The 19,631-nt window shown below is 38.3% G+C and overlaps 1 protein-coding gene across 3 annotated transcripts in view; it reads right to left on the bottom strand.

The window, feature by feature from the left end:
• CTNNB1 (catenin beta 1) overlaps positions 1-9,827 on the bottom strand; it is a 33,112-nt gene extending 23,285 nt beyond the window's left edge. For all 3 annotated transcript variants that reach the window (XM_079114139.1, XM_079114138.1, XM_079114137.1), the window contains exon 1: positions 9,677-9,827. The gene's annotated coding sequence lies outside the window, so the exon portion shown is untranslated. The remainder of the gene's footprint in view (positions 1-9,676) is intronic.
• Between the last annotated feature and the right edge of the window lie 9,804 nt (positions 9,828-19,631).

Genomic DNA, 19,631 nt, shown 5'->3' on the forward strand with positions numbered 1-19,631 from the left:
AAAGTTACATGATCTATTGTTTTAAAAAGGATTATACTAACTACTGTGTTGAGAATACACTTAAAGGAAGACCAATTAGAAGGCCTTTTCAATAATCCAGCAAGAGATTAAGACAGCATAGCTATGGTTAATTTTTGGTTGTATTTTGAAAGAAAAGCAGCAGAATTTACAGAAAGAATTCAAATATGGTGTGGGAGAAAGATGAGTGAGGAACTGTGAAGTTTTAAGCCTGAGTAAGTTTTTATCTAAGAAAGGCAAAAAAGCAATCTTTGGGGAAAGCAGGTCAGTTTTAGATTAATATCCAAAATGTTACAAAATAGCAGAATATGAGAATGTTAGCTTCAGGAGCAACCAAGGTTAGGAATAAAAACTTGGAAGTCATTAGCAAATAGGTGTAAATACTATTTATTTAAAGCTAGATAACAAATATGGACAACTACAGGTCACAGAGATAGTTGGAAAAAAAAAAAAAAAAAACAGCCAGTGGGGTAGAAAGAAAACCTACCCAAACAGAGTAGCCTAGTCAAGTGAAAAACATGTCTCTAGCAACTGGGCTAAGTGCAACAAATAGGCTAAATGAGATGAAGACTAAAAATTTAAAACACCAGCAGGGGTTCAAAAGAAAAGGGGGAAATGGCACATATAAGCAACTATTTCAAGGTGTTTGCATTACAGAGAGGCAGAGACTAGGGTAGTGAATGGAAAGAAATGGTGGGGGAGAAAAGATTTTTCTTAAATGGGATAAATAACTGCACGTTTGTGTGCTCATGGGAAGAATCAGCAGAAAAGGAAAAAAATCAAGGATGCAAGAGAAAGAATGAATGAATGCCAGAGTAATATTCTTGAGAGCAAAAGGGGAACATCATCCAGTGTACAATTACAATGAACTGGTCAGTTTTACCTTAAGAGCAAATACTGTAGACACACATTCACAGCATCAAGAGAACGTAAAGGGAATAGTCATGGATACCGAGGCTTGTAGGAATTCTTCCAATTATTCAATATTCTCAGTGAACTGGTAAGTAAGGACATTAGGTTAGAGTGAGCATGGGGAAGGAAGTATTGGACATTACAGTCGAGAGGGAAAAGCACAAAATAGTCATAAAGTTAACTAACAGATTATGGTTCACTTGTCCCCATGAAGGGACAAGGTTGTTGAGCATATATAAAACAAAGTGATTACAATTAGATGTGAGATTTCATTTGGGTACAAGTTAGAGTGAGAGACAGGCAAGTCTGGGTAGACTAGGTTCCAGTGGGGCTGAAGGGCTGTTGAAACTGAAGTAGTTACTAAAGGAAAGAGAGTGGGGTGCCCGAAATGAGATTAGGGAGAGAGGGCAAAGTTACTGATACAAAACAAAGTATTCCAGGATGGAATAGGAATGGGATTGAATTCAGATGGAAATTAAGATTACAAGAGAAGGAAATCAAGGAACTAAGAGGTCAGGATACTGGAAGCATCTTCTCACTCAAATGTTAATTCAAAGTGCCAAAGCAAAGCACCATAAGGAGTCTGTGCCAGATTGTCAATCAAAACACTGTTTTCTTCATCAGTCTTGCTTCCAAAAAAAAAAAAAAAAAAAAAGTTGAGCAGGTAATTCATATTTGAAATACATTTAATGCAATTCATACTGTCAACAAAGATTTCATAAACCACAGACCAAACCATATTTTAAATTAGTACTGTTCTACACAGGTACTGATACTACTAAGAATTACTACAGGTAAAGGAAAGTGTGACAATGAGTCAGGATCTAACAAAGTGTTCCAGGAAGGAGGGGAAAGACCCAGGAAGATGTCTGAAATCAAGACAAGCAGTGGGTAGTGTAATTTGATGGCATCAAAATCAAAGTCTGGAGCTCTAAGAATGATCAAGAAGTAACAATGGGCATAGATAGTCTACCTCTTCGCTCAGTATTATAAGGTAAGCAAGAAGGAAAACACTCACTGCTTAAGAGAGCTACAGGGAAGTGGCATCATCAGGTTAGTTTACAACTGAATCAAGAAAAAGAAGGGAGCTTTTTCAAAACATGAGAAATTTACTGATGCAGTCAGAAGTCATAATGAATGGATCTTAAAGAGGATGGTAAGTGGCAGATGGGACTAAAGGGGGGGGGGGATATAACTAAAGTAGCAAAGTCCTTGAAAAGGCATGCACCAGGACTGGTCTCTGAACAAAATACAATTCTTCCTTCATGTAAAGATGCACTCTTGATACAACTGATGATAGGAAGGTTGGGAGGGAAGGTGTTGTTCTAGCTCTCTAGTCAAGGAGAAAGAGAAGGCACTGAACAGTCCCTTTGCCTTAGTCCTTCTAGACAAATGTAATAGGATCCTGGGGTATAATGGCAATAAGGAAAAACCTAAAACCCATTAGCATGTAGTCAGGATATTCTTTAAGTATGATCAACAGTTTTCTTCAACAACAACAAATCCTATTTTAGTGTTTCCCAGCTTCACCTTATTAAGCAATATTATTTTAACTATAGTCACTGTGCCTCAATAATGACCACCAATCTTCTGGTATTCCTAGATGTCTAATCTCTAAACTTCCTAGCCTCTCATTTCTCATTTGATGATTCAGAACCCAAGAAAAGTGACAGCAAAATTAAAAGTAGGCAGTAACGATGTATGGAAGACACCTCAGATAGAAAATAATGTCAGCTGGGTTAAAAAAATAAATGAAAAATAGTATTAGGCAAAATGCCAGAAAACTGATACATTAAATTTATAAATCTAGAGACAACTATATCAAGCATGTTTCCTAAGTAACAATTTATCTAAATGAATAAGGCACAAATAATATACCTTATTTGACATCATTTTATTCTTTTGACTGGTTCAGAAAGGAATTTAGTGTTTTCCCACACAGGAAACTCCATTTGGAAGACTCCATGATCAGCTGGACTGAAAAATGTTACCAAGAGTCCCTTGTTCCTCCCTTATACACATGGCATTCATCTAGTATAGTACATGTAAAACTTCGAAGACAAGACTTATTCCCTATACCCTAACCTTCAAATCACTTTAATTATACTTAAGAAGAGTACAGTTTTTAAGTCTCTTACAGCTCTTCAATTTACTTTGTATTAAAGGAAAACTGGGATGTTTGCAACCACCACTCTTCAGTGTAGAAAATTATTCAGATTATCTTCAAATTGCACCCCCAAGGAATTCTGCAGTAAATTTAACTCCTCATATTTTTATATGAATAATGTCCAATAGCATTACATAACATGTACATATATATATAAAAAACTATTATTTCAGCTATCACAAAACTGTTAATAAAAGCTTATTAAACTCATCTTTCAGCTTTTGTACATCTTTTTCTTCCAACTCAGATCAATTACTGACATTTTAGATAAAATTTATTAATCGTGGCTAAGGTCTATGACATGAAGGCTGATGAACTTGAAACATATCAGTTAACTACCCCCTCTCAATTTTTAAACTAATGGTTTAACATATCTGTTTCAAATCAGTTAAAAAGAAAATATCAGTCCAGCAACACATGAATTATTAAATCACAAGTAAAATCATGGAAACATTAGTGAAAAGACTTTAAAATGGAAATAAATGGGGGAGAAAATGACAAGTGTTATGAAGCAGTTTCACCCCACCACCATCCCGCTGTTCAAGCTCCTCAAACTGTCAGAGGAAGGGGGAGAAGCCTTTTCAATGATTCTGAAATATTATAAAAGAAACTTTAAAGTGGCCCCATGAAATCAATGGGGATTGTGGGATAAACAGAGGGGAGGGGAGGCATCTCTGGGATTAATGTTTTATGAAAGGTTCACTGATCAGCTTGCATTTTGTACCATCTAATACAAGAATTATAGCCTACAGCACTGTTTTCAGGTAATGCTTTTTAAAACCAACGTTGGCTTTATGGTCTGCCATTTAAACATGAACTGTGAAGACTAATCGAACACTCAACTTTTCAAAGTCTGGAAATGAAAAACCTTGTTAGAGTAAAGATTTACCCCTACATCTAATAAATTGTTGCATACAATTTGTATTGACAAGTCATTAAGTAAACATTCAATTATTAAATTTTTGAATCTAGTCTAATACTAATAGTTAAGTTTAGAAATGCTAAGGCTTGGGCTGGATTGTAGCTCAGTGGTGGAGAACTTGCCTAGCATATGTGAGGAACTGGATTGGATTCTCGGCATTACATATAAATAAATAAAAATAAAAATCCATTGACAACTAAAAACTATTTTTCAAAGATGCTAAGGCTTCTGATGAAAACTAGGACATGATTTAAAGTGTAAAATCTGAGTTGACACAAATTGTGTACACACAATGAGTATCATTCCAGCATTTTAAGTGTCTTAACAGGTTGTTGGGAGATTCCTTTAAAAATCATAAAGAATTGTACTTAAGCTGGTCAGGTAATGAGATGAGCAAGTTATTTCTCCCCCTTTTCCTTGAATCAAACCATCCTAATTCCTAATTTAAAAGTGTGGGTCTCCCAGACTTCATAACAAGTTAATAATATGAATACTGTTTTCTTAAATTCCTTATCATCAATTGATAGAAGACATTTTTCCAAGTGCCTAAATAGTTACCAGCTATTTGCTAAATTACATAAATTCAAGAACTAGTCTTTTCAAAGAATCACTACAAAAATTATACTCCAAAGAGTACTACTACAGAGGTTACAAATTAGCAGTATTCTGTAATAGATGTATTTGATTTGTGCTGAAAAATTTCATACCCTGACATTTGCATATTGAGAGATGTATATTAATTCAGATTTCCCACTTCTTGTAGGCCAAAAAAAAAAAAAAAAAAACAAAGATGATGATGATGATGATGATGATCTGGCAACATAAATCATATTTTCACACAATGGCTGGTGCTGCTTATGACTAGCTGCTTAGATGACACATGCGCTCTCCCATTTGAGGTAGTCCATGTGGTCTCAGTTACCCAGTATCTTTCTGATCCTGGAAATATCTTGAGTAGCCATTTCCACTACAATGTAGTAAGACCAAATTCTATATGGCTTATGAAAGCAATCTTATGTAGTCATATTTCTTGAACATCAAAATTGCCATGTGCTGTATTAATGAAGGCAAGTAATCCATTTCAAGAGATAAATTTCTAGAATTTTTCTTCAGTAAGTTTTATGTAAGTTAGAAAGATCTTTCAAATCTACTCTCATTTCTCATAAAAATCTTAAAAAACTGGAACATTAGCCTGCAGCATCATTTTCAGATGATGCTTTTTTAAAAAACCAATGGTGGTTTATGGTTTACATTTTTCAGTCCAGTCATAGTATAACATTTAAACACGGAATCTGCAGACATTTAAACACAAAATCTGCAGACTAAACACCTAACTTTCAAACTCTGGGAATAAAAATAGTTTGCTAGATATAAATGCTGCAAATACTGAGCAATAATTTGGACAACATTAATCCCAAGTATGACTGTTTATGGAGGAATATTTAATCCATTTTGAAATAACCATTTACTTAAAGCGTTCTTGTCTTAAAAAATAAAACACAACTAGATACGATGACTATTCATTTCTTAGTCAAAAATTTTAATGTTTCCACAGAATTATACTGAATGCTAAAGGCAAAGTGCAACAATCAGTGATACTACCATTTTCCCCTCCCCATGCTATTAACATTTTAATTTCATTATAACCACGGTCTGGACACAGAATTAAAAAGAAAAATCTAAATTCTTGAGAATTTACCATTAACTAACCATTTGACTTCCACAAGCTAATACAGAACAAGCTTCATTTCTGTTAGTAATCAGACTCTGAAATAAGCATTTTCAGAAAATGTTACTAATAGAAATGCATGAACTTCAACTAAGGAGCCTAGGGAAAGGCCTTCATTGAAAAATTTAACTCTTTATGGCCCATGACTGCACCAGAGACTACAGTCAGTCACTACAGCTTTGTATTTTAGTTTACATACAGACTTATCTAGTTCCTAATACTCAAACTGAGCCCTTACTCATGTTTAGACAAATTGGTAACTTTCTGAGATTTTTAGTTTCTATGGTTCATCAATATGGCTAAAAATGATTGTTTACCTCTTAAAACATGTAAATAAGTTTTTGGTTTATTGTTATATTTTAAGCAAAGGGATCTAAATAGATTAACTCCTTAACTCTTCTCCTTCAATATTGGTAGTGATGACATTTACTCATAAGTCTTTTAATTAGTAGTGTTGATAAATTATTCTAGAATTCATAAGGTTTCAAAATTGATTCTCTCATCAGAGCTATTCATAAATACATTCCACATAAACTCCGTTGAATTAAACAAAAATCACAAGCATTATATTATATCCACTGGAGGGCACTCAACATGACCAAAACATGCAATGAAAACATGTTCTAACACTACTTCACTCTACTGCCTCAGGACTCAAGACTTTGGGAGTAGGAAATGTGTCTTAAAAAAAAAAAAAAAAAAAAAAGGCCCATAACTAACTAGTCCAAAACAGAGGTTAAAAATGGGTTTCTAATGTGATTGACTTTCTTTCCTTAAGAGCTTCTTTTTCCTTAGGGAAAAAAACAGATTATATGCATATTTCAAGGATAGCAGAGTTCAGGTCTCAACAGATAAATCTAGATTTCAAACCAAGTCAAGGCGAGTCTTGCAGTGAACACAAAGGCAACTTTCTTAAGTAAACAGAGGAAATAGAGAACTTTCTCCAGAGTTTAAGGGATGAAACCATAGGGGTTAATGCCTAACTCATTTTCAATCAACACAAGGCACATATTTTCCTTCTGGAAAGCCGGAGAACTATGTATTTTAACCTATTGGCCTAGTTATCTATCAGTCAGTACTGTAGTAATATTATATAAACAATAGTCTGTTAAAGGAAAACTGAATCTGCAAATGAATATTCTGTCAATGAGGGTACAGGAGGCAATAACTACATGATTTGTACAAAGCAGAAGCAGCTCCTACGTTTACTTTTTTATGGCACAAAAAAATGTTTTCAGTAAAGTTGTTTTAACAATAATTTAAAAGGGGCCTACATAAAATGCTAATACTGATATTTTCAAAACAACCACAAATCAACATGTAGCACTACACAGGAGTTACCAATACTGTTTATTACAAGTTTGTCCAGTTCTAAAAACATTCATAACTTCTGCCTTGGGTTAAAGTCATGCTTCTGACCAACTTCAAAAAGTTCTCTTAAATTTTACCACTTGCTTATCTACAATTATTATCAGCCTAGATCATGGAGAGAATAAAATCATCTTATGACCAATCCAATATATCAGGTTAATAACACTAATGTTCCATTTGACTGCATATACATACATATGTAATCCATTTCAGGGGTTTTAATAACTTACGACCTCTTGGATTTGCTCTACCCTACAATAACAAAAAGGATCTGTGCAGTTTTTCTAAGTGCCACATTTCAAAATACACTTAAGAGAGATGTGCCTCCTGGTTTTCCCTTTCTATCTCAGTGCTGTTTTGAAAACAAGTATTTAGACCTTCATTTACAATTTTTATTCCCGTCATCAATTAGGAGGAGCAGGAAACTCAATTGATAAATTTTAATATTGGAATGCACATTTTTCTACAACAATGATCATGGTAAAGGAAGCAATCAATTCAGTTACAAAAAAAAAAAAAATCCAATGTCTCTTGGATGCTTAACACTTTTTATTGTTTCCTTTTTAAAATTAGCCACTTTTTAAAAAACTTGGTTTTACCTACAAACTTTTAAATTAACTGTTTTGGTCTCTGAGACTCTCAGACCTAGGACTCCACGTATTTTAAGTTACATGCCACTAAGCTTTCTAGTGCAGTTTTCCCCCCTCCTGAAGGACTTAAGACTTGAATAGTCTCAGCATTCCTTTAGTTCTATAGAAAAAACTTCTGCAAGTTTTTCAAGTTACTGTTGCAATCACTTCAGGGCCATGTCCTTGTACATGGCCTTCAGAACAAAGATTGGGTCAAAGTAATGAATATGGGGGCAAATTAATCAAATTTTGTCTACTGTGAAAGGGCATTCTGAAATATTGATTTTTTTTTAAATTCGGAGATTTTGTTGAATGTACAAATAAATGTAGCTGCAGTCTTAATTCAAACAAAAATTAATCCCTGGCACCACAAACAAAAAGCCTCCAAAGTATAAGTTAAAGCAGAGCAAACAGCTGTATAAAGTAAATAACACTTCAAACTATATCTAATATTTCTTCTAATAAAGTTAACACGAAAACATCTGAAGATACTGCATGTTCACCAAGTGACAAATAATGAAAAGGCTTAATGAATTTCAGACAAAATACTTTACAACTTAGCGATCTGAAAAACATTAGCCTAGACTTTATCAAAGGAAATGCTGCCGTCTCTTCAAGTTGATGTCTAGTCTAAGCCACCATTATTCATGATACAAAGCTCTCATTTCACTAAAACCACTCCTCGATTTCCTTTTGCCGACCTCTGCATACCAGCAGCCCAGTCTCCCTTCATTCACCACTCACAAACTCAGGGGGGAGGGGAGACCACAGATGTCTGGAAGATACAAAGTATGAGACAATGCTCCCTCCAAAGGGGAACAGAAAATGAAGGAAAAAACTACACCCCACTAACAAAAGCTTTCAAGCTTGGCGGATTCGGGAGCGGGCTATGGGAGCTTAAACTTCGAAAGTCTGGGTTCAAAGTCCTCTCTCCAGACAAAACACTGAAAAAATTTGCAATGCCTCAATTTTATTTAGCCAATTTGGCATCGAGGGAAAACTTCATTTCTCTGAAAAGAAAATGTTCTCTAAAACGCAAGTTTAGCTGCCATAAAACTATTTGTATTAACGTATTTCTAATTCTCCCAGTCAGAGGCTGAATCTGTTCACTTGGTAAGAAACAGTAAGCGAGTCACCGTCCGCCCCCACCCCCTCTCTTTTACTAAGGGTCTCATCCCCACTGCCACAAACCCAAGACAACCAGTACAAGTCGCTTTCACTCTTCTGCAACGTACAAGAAAAACAGAGGAACAAGACACGGATTTTATCTGTGCACACCCTACTGACGCATCGTACCGACTGCACTAAGAGTTTGGTTACTCTAAGGTTTAAAGTTGCTTCGATTCAAACTCACATAGCGAGAGCATTAAGAAAATATTAGCAATTCTCTTATTCTCCTTAAGAACCACAGAGGAAACCTGCTAAGTCTCCTGGCCCCATCCCCGAAATCGGACGGGACCAAGGGTGGCGTCCCAGCCACGGCGCCGAACCCCAACTCGCCGCGGGCTGGAAGGCGGAGCCCCCGGCCCCACCCCGCCCCCCACCCGGCCGGCGCATCCCGAGGCGCAGGGTCCCTCCCCCAAACTCGGCCGCGACCGGCGCCCGGAGCCCGGACGCCGGCTGCGGCTCCCACCCCCACCCCCACTCACCGGCCATCCGGGCTCCCGGACGCCCCCGCGGCACCCCCTCCTCGCCAGCGGCGCCCCCGGGGCAGAACGGCCGGAGCCCGGGCCCGGCCACCGCCCTCCGCGCCCCAGGCGGGCCCGCCCTGCTCCTCAGCCCTGGCCCCCGCTCCCCAGCCCGGGCCTCCGAGCTGCGCCGGGCCCGGCTCCGCGCCGCCGTCGGGACCGCGCGCCCGCGACGAAGTTTGGCTCCGAAGAGGGAGCGGGAGCAACCCAGGAAGGATAAGGAAAGGAGCGCCCAAGCACCTCAGGGGAACAGGCTCCTCCCGCCGCGGGAGTCCGACCGTCCTCGGCCTGCGGTGGCGGCTCGGCGGGGACTGGAGCTGCTCCTTGGACCGTCCTCCGTCTCCGCCTCCCCTCGCTCTCGGCTCCCGCGGACAGGCTAGCGCGGCTGCCACAGACCGAGAGGCTTAAAATGGCGCCTCACAAGGACCTCTTATAAGTCGCGCAAGAGCCGCTGTATCCTGCCGCCCGGCGCAGCGCGGAGCGTTCCGCCGCGCGAGGACAAGGGGCGGGGCGCGGGCGGGCGCGAAAGTAGTCCCCGTGCCCCGCGGCCCGCCGCCGTCAGTCGCCGGATCGGGCCGGAGGCGGGGCGTGTGCGTGCCCCTTGGACACTCCCTGGGTGGAGGCTGACTGCTGCTTGGCTCCGCTAGTCTGGAGGGGGGCCCCCTGAGGGCCCAGAGGTCGGCAACTGAGAAGCCAGGTCCCTACGTGCCGCGCTAGGGGAAGGTGGCATAGGGGTCCTCTGCTGTCCCGAGCCGTACGCCTTCGCCCCGCGCGTCCGCAGACCGTGAGAGCAGACGCGGAGTCGCCGCGCGCTTTCCACCGTCCGCAAAAGGCGGTACCTAGACCGCGGCCCCTGGCGGGGTGGGACAGGTCCCCGGAGGGCGGAAGTTCGGGGTCGGGCGGTGGCGCGCGCGCTGAGGTCGGGGCCCGCCCGACTTTAAGCGCCGCTGGACGCCGCCGCCCAGCTGTCGTGTGGGGGTCTCCCAGCGGGGTGCAACTTAGGGTCTCGCAGACGTTGCCGTCTGACCACAGGCTCCCTGCAGGACCTGGCTTGCAGCCCAGTCCCGCCGCACCCAAAGCCTCTCCCCACGACTGTCCCGGTGGTGGATCCCCTACCCCACCCGCCACTCAGCCAGAATCCGGACGGGAACCGCCGGCGGAGCCGCCTTCCATTCCCACTCCCGAAGGCTGTGAACTCTCCGTGGACTGGGCACCAAGCCTACAATTCAACAAGTCTTTGAGTACCTACTGTGAATAAATAACTAATGGAAATGGATTTGCTCCAGAGCAATGTCTATTAGGTTAATTCTTAATAGATTCCATTTTTATCTGTTTCCACTGTGTCACTAGGTATCGATAGATATATTTATGGGGATTTTTCTTTGGGGGAATCTCATTTCTACTGTATTATTTGAAAAATCCAAGTATGTTGTTTATAGAAGCAGCTATAGAATCGGCAACCTCTCATTTTTTAAAACTAATTTTCTGTTGTTCAAAAATACTTTCTAATTCGTTTCAGTAGTCTGAAGTTGGGTCTTCATTTCCCTTGGAAATGTCTCCATTGTAATCCAGCAAGATTGGCATTTGTCAAAACCTAAACAATTATGATCAATTCATTTTCCAGTCTATTATTCTTGTTTTTCTTACAAAACAACAGAGAGAATACAAAAAGCAACAGTGAAAGTTATCTCCGTGCTTTTATCCCAGGACTATAATTAATGCATGCAAACAATAGGTCTTTATACATGGGTACAGGCAGGAAACCTACTTACTCATTTACTCATAGAAGTAGTGTTTGTACTTTTAGGCATAGCTGATGCTTTATAGCCAACATATTTTTATATAATTCTTATTTTTCTGTCTTAAGGCTATTTTACTATATATAGTGGTAATGTCATCTGCTGACTATCACCATAGCACACGTGAACCACTGCAGTGAAAAAAGTCCACATACTAACATGATGCTCAGTGAAACCCATTGTCTAGAAAGTCTTTCTCATTTGTATCTTCGCTAGTAATTCTGTAAAATTTAATGTTGCTGCTGGTTGTGGTTAACTTGGTCATAAATTAAACAGATTGAACAGAAAAAGGTATTTTATCAAAGCAGAGTTTCTACTAGAAACTCAAAAGTGTAAATGGCATTTCCAAATACTGACCTCCAATTTTAATTATCAAGAACAGAGTTAAAGAATACACACTCGATTCAATGAAAGTCATGCATTTAAAATCTAATGGCTGGTTTACCACTATGAGAGGAATATTCTTTAACAGATTTTTTTTTTTCTGTGTTCAGTTAATTTTTGCTGAATAAGGCACACTATTAAAACTGGTTAGGAAATACCTGCATCTTTAGAAGGTCTAAAGGATAACAGCATCTCTATATTTGTATTTCTTTATTCAGTTGCCCAAATAAAGCATTTTTCTGTAATTTGACATTTTAGTCTAAATTTAGAATTAAAACTTTTAAATCCCAGTTAATGGTATTAAAGGAAATGTAAAATTTGCAACAATGCAGCATGCTGTTTTTCCCAATAAATTCAAGCATACTAGAATTACTGGGTGACTAGCATTAAAACAAGTTAATTGAATTTAACAATTGCTTAGAATTTGTTTCTTTCATAAAACAAATTGTCCAGTTGTCTCACCAAAAATATGATGGATAATTTATGTGAAATTAAGATACATACTATCATTAAACCAAAGAGGACTGCAGCATCAAAATACCTAATGAGTGAGTGAAATGAGTGATTTTGTAAAACTATTAAAAAATTGACCTTGGGCACTATATTTCATACAAAATACTTATGTTTTTACATCTTTTGTTTTAGAACCAGACCAATGGGTTTGACGTAAATTAATTTTGTGAAATGGTGACAGACAAATGGTCCTAAATTTTAGGATGTGTTCCTAGAAACCAAGTGTCTAACTGGTTTAAAAGAGATTTTATTTGTCAAGGTATCAGACCACTGGCATATCAATTGTTGGCTATGTAACCTGAGCGTAAAGCATCCCTTCATTAAAACATATGCTTTTGAATTACCTTTAGGAAAAAAAAATTCTTAAATTCCCAGTTTGTTTTTGCATATTGGGCAAAATTATTAATCAAGTTAGCATTATAAAGGTTTGTTCACTTACCTTTACCAAATCTATTAATTAAACATTTATTGAGCACCTAAGACAATGAGCTTCCTTTAGAGAGAGGGAAACGGATGACTGGCTCCTTTTGATTAGGTCATTTAATTTGACTTAAATTGTAACTGTTAGGCAATCCTACTTGAAAATAAGCAGAAATGGTAGAAAACAAGCTGTGAAATAGGGTGTGGTCCCCTTTAGACTCAACATCTGAATCCCCTTGGGAACAATCCCCTCCTAGCAGAAAGGTAATGCTAAGAGATAATCTATGTATTTAGAAACAAACCTGACTCTAAGAAGAGCTGTTAAAAATATTTCTTCGTGACAATGTGAAAACTGGACAAAAATCAGGATCAGCTTTTCATTTAGCAGTTCATCAAGTGAGCTATTTATGGATTGGGACTTTTGGTTTGCAATACATCATCTCAGGGTTCAGTGTTATCTTTTGATTTCTTTCCAGCTGAATAGGCTAAGTAGTTGTAAATACCTCTTGTCAGACTACATGGTTGGCTATTCTCGCACACACAAGTAATCTAGGAACCCACTGGGCAAATTCGGCAGAAAGCCACTGTGGAAAAGCTTGCAGCTAATGTACACTGCAGAGCAAGGGAGGGGCAGTGAAAGAAGGAGCCGGTGGCCATGGTGGTGGCCGTGGCCTGGTCCCTTAGTTATGCCAGGAACGCTGTTCATGCTTGGAGTTTTGTGTTCTCAAGGCCTTCGTTGGTTTGCCATACTAAGAAAGTACGTTTTAATGGCTACCGTAGAAAGTGTGAAGGAGAAGCAACGGAGGCATCATCCATGATATTCAAAGAACATGAAGGTACATGTTTCTCAATGTTTATAAGAACTAAGACAAATACCGCTGCATTGCTAAGAAATCAAGCTTTGGATATACATACCCCCCCAACACCACGCGCGCTCGAAGACACACACAACCCCTCTATTAAAAATTTCAAAATGGTTGCAGATATTTCATTCACAAGAAGGTTAAAGGCGTTTCCCATCGCAAGAAGGATTAACTTACCGGAGGATTCTGGGACTGCAGATGTATACTGCGGCAAAATCCTAAATTCATCGAAAAAAATCATTTCTGGACTCCAGCTGCTAAAAATAATAGAATTATAGTAAATCATGGATAAGATTAAAACAAGCTATTTTCACATTCCAAAGTATTCAGGAAAAAAAAAAATGATTCTTTTCTTTTAACTCATTTCTTAAACAATGCAAATTTTAAAGTAGCTTTTCTTTCCAGAGCACACAGCGCCATGAAATCGATAATTTTTGATCTTTCGGTTAGTAGGCAACATGGTGAGCTATTGCAGGGACTGCAGGCAGCAGACATGTTCTTGTCAGCTAAAAATTTTCATATTGTTTTTGAATCCATTGAGATTTGTAGATGTAATATTACCAGTTTTTTGTTTTAGCTTGCACTAGGCTATAGGGGGACGCAAACCCTCAGTTTATCGACATATACATGTCTATTGCTTTATATATATTAAAAACAGGGAGTCTTACTGGATTTTAAACAAAAAATTATGTAAAAGGAGTGGCTGGTGTGATTATAATCCCATCATGCAGGGTCCACGGTTCCCATTTAGTGAAATTTCGCAGAGGGCAACTTCTTAAGAACATCCCTGCTGTGCAGAGTGAAAAGCATGAACAAACCAAAGACAGAATTCATCTGTGTTTATATTTTACAAACAATGAAAAACCTACTCTTTGTATGCCTTTTTTCCCCCACCTTATTATTTCATGAAAACTGCAGCATTGTCCCCGCCCCCATCCAAACACTCACCACCCCAGCACTGCAGTATTCCGTCCCTCTTTTGCTTGTCCTTCGTCTTCTTTTTCGCTTTCACAAATTCTGCACGCGCCATCTTTGTGTGGGGTGATCCTTTGCTAATTTCGGTTACCCATTCTCTCACAAATCAGTTCAGAAATAGAAAATTACAGTGCGCTTTGGGGCTTAATTTGCCTGAATTTCTTTCAATCTTCCCTTCTGACATAGAAAAATGGAAACGACAGGGGGGATAGCCACAAAAAAGGAGATATTTCTATTACTGCCATAACCTGTTGTATACAGTGGTGATAAAAAATATTATTAACATAATAGCAACAGCTGCAGCCTAAATAGAAGCTATGAGATAATTAATGTGCTACAACAAATTAATTTGCTGCAGGTGCTTCTGTTGTGAACTGAGTCACCCATACTATATAAAGTCTAAATACAATTATGATCCATCTCCCCCCACAACACACACACTAAAACAAAATATAGAGCAAAATGTCCTGTTTGGTAAATATGTCTATTGTAAAAAATAGAAAAATAAAAATCCTCCCCAGTCCTTTCCCCCTACCCCCACCATCTCATCACAAATGGTTTAGTCATGAGTGGATAAGTTCTATGGGTGTGTGTGTGTGTGTGTGTGTGTGTGTGTGTGTGTACTGGGGTGGAGGGTATGGCATTTTTAACATATGGAGGTTTATGCTGTGTCTCAGTTGAAAAATACATGGTTAAGTGGTTACCTATCTGAACTAATTATTTTTTAAAAATCATGTGTTTTAGAGGAAAATGTGTTTCTAGTGTGGCACTCTTCATTGATGTGAAAGAGAAGTTCGTTTTTTTATTTTGTTTTGTTTTGTTACTTTTACTTGCTGTCAAGTTGATTGTTTGTGGAGAGTGGTTGGTGGTTATATCACAAGTTGTGTGCCAGAAATACATTGTATCAGGGTAACACCAGCAGGGGCCTGGAGAAGGTCACAGTGCCAGAAGCAAATGTCCATTTTCTATTTTATATCGCTCAGCAAAAAATAACTTAGGGCCTGGAAAAGTGAAGGAACATACAGATTGATTTTTTTTTTTTTAACTACTTGGCTAAAAAATATTCTCTTACAGCAAGAATATAGTCATTTCTGATGTTTTCCTCAGTAATGCTATTGATAGAAATGACATTTCTTTTTGCATTGCAGCCTTAATGTTTTGTTTGTTAAAACCTCTATCTATCCATTTATCTATCTACCTGCCCACCTACGTATAATTTTATCATGGTCAAATTTTCAAGTTTATTAGTTACTAAGATTTATTCTATTGGATGAACTTCATATTTAATTCTAAACCTTACAATAGATTAGTTTTTGTATACAATGCACAGATTTTAAGATTTGTGTGGGTTTTCTTTAATATATGTTTTATTTCACATGCTCCTTTTAGGTGGACAAGCGATGTGCACAACACCCTTTTCTATACAGAGGTACTGCATATTTATCATGATTTTTTGTACAGGAAGACTTGCATTTTATTCCATCTTCCTTTTGTTATATTAAAGCTTTTTCTTCATAATCTATTTTCAAATCTGTTCATATTTTGAATTTATAATTATAGAATCTGAGGGGGGTAAAGAAAAGAAACAAAGACCATATTGGTTTCTTTTAAAAAGAGAATCAAGAAATAGTCAATTTCTTTGATACAAATAAGAAAAGTTGACAAGTATGAAATTTATATATCTCCATTGGGATTTTCCAGAAATGTCTGTGTCAGCCTGTATCATTCCCACATGAAACTCTGAAATCATATAATTTTATAATTGTGAAATCAATTTAGGAAAAGAAGAAAGTGCTTGAATTTCTGTTGCTTAGAGGAATCATCTGTTCAAAGCATTTCTTCTGCCACAGTAGATCGTATTAGAAATAGACTATAAGTGAGCAAGGTAGTAAATACTTAATACACATATTCCCCTTTCCTATTAGTGTTCTCATTGTATCACAAGCTTATCCCAGTTCCGTCAACCCTTCTTCATAGTACTTGGTTTTCACGACCCTTGTTCTTAAATTGTCAGTATAAGTGACATTGTGCAGGTTCTGAAAAAATAAAAAATAAAAAATAAATCATGATTACTGGAAGACAGTTTGCTTTGGGGTGGTTTGTTACATGGAGAAGGTGTGCTAATAGGGCTAAGACGATTCAGGTTTTTGGCTTAATTTTAATAATCACATCATACTACAGGTTTATCATGAGTTTGTTGTCTTAAGTAAAAATTTCTGAAGATTTTTAACTGTCTCAGTCTTCTTAGTAAAATAATTTTGTGTATGTCCCTGTTAGGTGAATATTTTTTGAAACTATATATGTGTACTACTTTCAATACATACATTAACTATCAAGGAAGCTTGATTTCTTTCTTTTGTTTAATGTAAAAAGTAAATGTGGGGTTGTAGTATTTCTTCATTCCAGTGGATCCTCATATGCTATATGAGTTGTATTTATTCCACACAGGACCACCGTTCTAAAACTCCAAATCTTTCCCATAATTGCTTTAAACCATTTTTTTCTCCCATTCTCAGTATGTGCAATTTGTTTTTAAAATTAAACTCAGAACTTTTTTTTTTATAGTTGCTGATTATTTTTTTTTATAGTTGCAGAATCTTTTAGGGAATTTTACCTTGTGTAGTCTGTGTCACCTTTTAAAAATATATATTAAACTCCTTTGTGTGTATTTATAAATATTCTGCATCTTTTCCTTATTTTATACTGTTTTCAAAGGAAAGTGTTAACAATAAGGATAAAGGATGCCTTTTCAAAATCAAGACTATGAAATACCTCACTTTAATAGTAGTTGTACTTTTTAATTATAGTTTGTACTCTGTTGTTTGAGGATCTCCATAATGACAAAAAGCTGCTATAAATTCAGTATTGCTCTTAAACAAAACTATGTTTTACCAATCTCTGTGGAATCTATGTCAGTATGAATGTTATTTACAACACATGTAGAAGATCCATTTTTCAGCACACAAACAATGCCAAGGCCCTAATGGGATCTTGGAGCCCGTGCTGAACTTGGTAGTTAGAAAGCCACTGCTGTAATGAATACAGGAAATGTGTGAATCCCATTATGCTGTGCACCAACTGTATGATAGACTTTTCAACCTCTCTGAGCCTTGATATCATCTCTGTGGTAGCAATAACAGCAGTGGTAGTGGAAGGCACAGTATCCCAAATGATGGTTTCCATTTACTGAGCTTCTGCCAGGTTGAAGCTTTGCCCTTCACAACCCAGGAAACAACATCTTTCACATTTGAGATCTCTTAACAGCCAGTGGAAATGGGAGCATCATTTTATGGTTGTACATTTATGGAAATTGAGAATTAAAGAAATTAAGGAGTTTGCTCACATTAGCAGCTCAATAAACAGAGCTGGAATTTGAACTCAGATCTGCACTGTTTGGTAGAATAGCCTTGAACCATACAGGGCTATTAAATTTAGATTGAATTAAATTAGATCCCTCAGTTTCATTTTAAGCACAGCATAGACAGCATCTCCATTACCACAGTAAGTTCCACTGAACAGGGCTGAACAAGGCTGATGAATTGCTAAGTCTGTGCTGTAAGCACTGCATTTAATTCTTCTTTACCCATTCAAGCCTCACTCATCCATCCCTTCAACAAATATGTATCGAATACTACTATGATCAGGGCGCCATGTTGGAATGCAGAGAGTTATTGCATTGTTGACAAGAGAAAATTAGAGAGCTTTTCAAGTTGAGATTCTATACAAAATTGAGATGCTTTGATACTACTTTTGCTGCAGTGGAGTGAGATCACTTGGGTGAGGGCAGAGTCTATACCACTCTTCTTGGAATCCTCTCTTCCCTCTCTCTCTCTCTTGCACTCTTAGCTTGGTAAAGTACCCATCAGAGCCTCTCATTCTAATAAGAATGCATCCATTTATGTCCACCCACCTTCTGAAAATTTATCCTAAGCTTGGGGATTTACCCAGGCAGAGTGTTACCTGAAACCTGGATATGGCAGATGGGGCAGGGAATTGAGGTCTCGGCACTACCAATCAGATGCTTCTGTTTGGGTCTTCACCTGGAGTAGATGACACAAAAGAAACTGAGAAAATTTAGTTGTTTTGGTAACTGAAGCAATAATATCCCCTTTCTATGCAATTATCAATTTACTGTAATCAGGGTGGGTAATCTTAAAAGCTACTTTATTTTTGTCCCCCTCACCTGGCCATACCTTTAAGTTTGCTCCATAAAGGCGATCCTGAATGATGCCAACTTCTCTGGTCTTTGTTAGGGAACATAGACCCATGGTTATTAAAGTGCAAAAATACCATCTCTGTTTATTAATCCATACTTCTATTTTCAGCTGGAGATAAAAAATTCTCTTTTCCCTACTAGGGTGTGAAGAGGGTGAGTTGATGTCTTCCACTCTCCATCAGATCTTCCCCACTGACAACTTGCTATGTTTTTTACCCCTTTGGGGTTGGCACCTTGTAAAAGGAATGCAACATTTCTTAACTGACTGCCGACTGCCATTACCTGGCTTTAGCTGTCAAGGGTCCAACCAGTGTTTAAAGGTGACTCTATTGGGGGCATTTTTGTGGATTTTGGCTCCTCTTTTGGAACACTCTGACTTCCTGTCCCTTGGGCATGAAGGGAGTCCATAGTAGCCCTTCTAAGGTCCTCTTCCAGGATCTTCCTCCAACCACAGTCTCTCATCCCTTTTATGTCTTCACTATGCCAGATTTTGAGCCATCTATTCAACATTTCTGCCTGGCAATCTGCCTCACACTTCATTCTGACTCTTAAAGACCATCGTATCCTGGTATCTCTTTGAAACTTTTGTCCTGACATCTTGTTTCCCTAGAGATGGGAGAAAGGGCAGGGCCAATTGGTGAGATGGCAACAGCATCCTCACCAGACTGTTGGGTGGTTACTGCTACCTAGCTTCCTTGGGTTTCAGCTCGTCTTTCAAGCCCTTGATTCTTTCTACCTCCCTGGTGTTTTCTGTGAACTGTCCAATATCCTTCTAAGAAATTCCATTTCCATTTTACTCACCCAGGCTCATTTTCTTCTTGTAGCTCAACACCTGGCTTGATAAGCCCTCTATTTTTATTATTTTCTATTCTCTGTCTTTCTAATATGTATTTAGTTATTTCACCTCTACTGTTTTTCCAGATTGCAAAATATATACATGAAATTGCAAGATTATACATGTAACACATGCCAACAAATCAGAAATATATAACAGAGAGTGAAAAAATGCATCATATCCATGCCAC

Source organism: Sciurus vulgaris (assembly GCF_902686455.1).
Source record: "Sciurus vulgaris genome assembly, chromosome: 16".
Classification (NCBI taxonomy): Eukaryota; Metazoa; Chordata; class Mammalia; order Rodentia; family Sciuridae; genus Sciurus; species Sciurus vulgaris.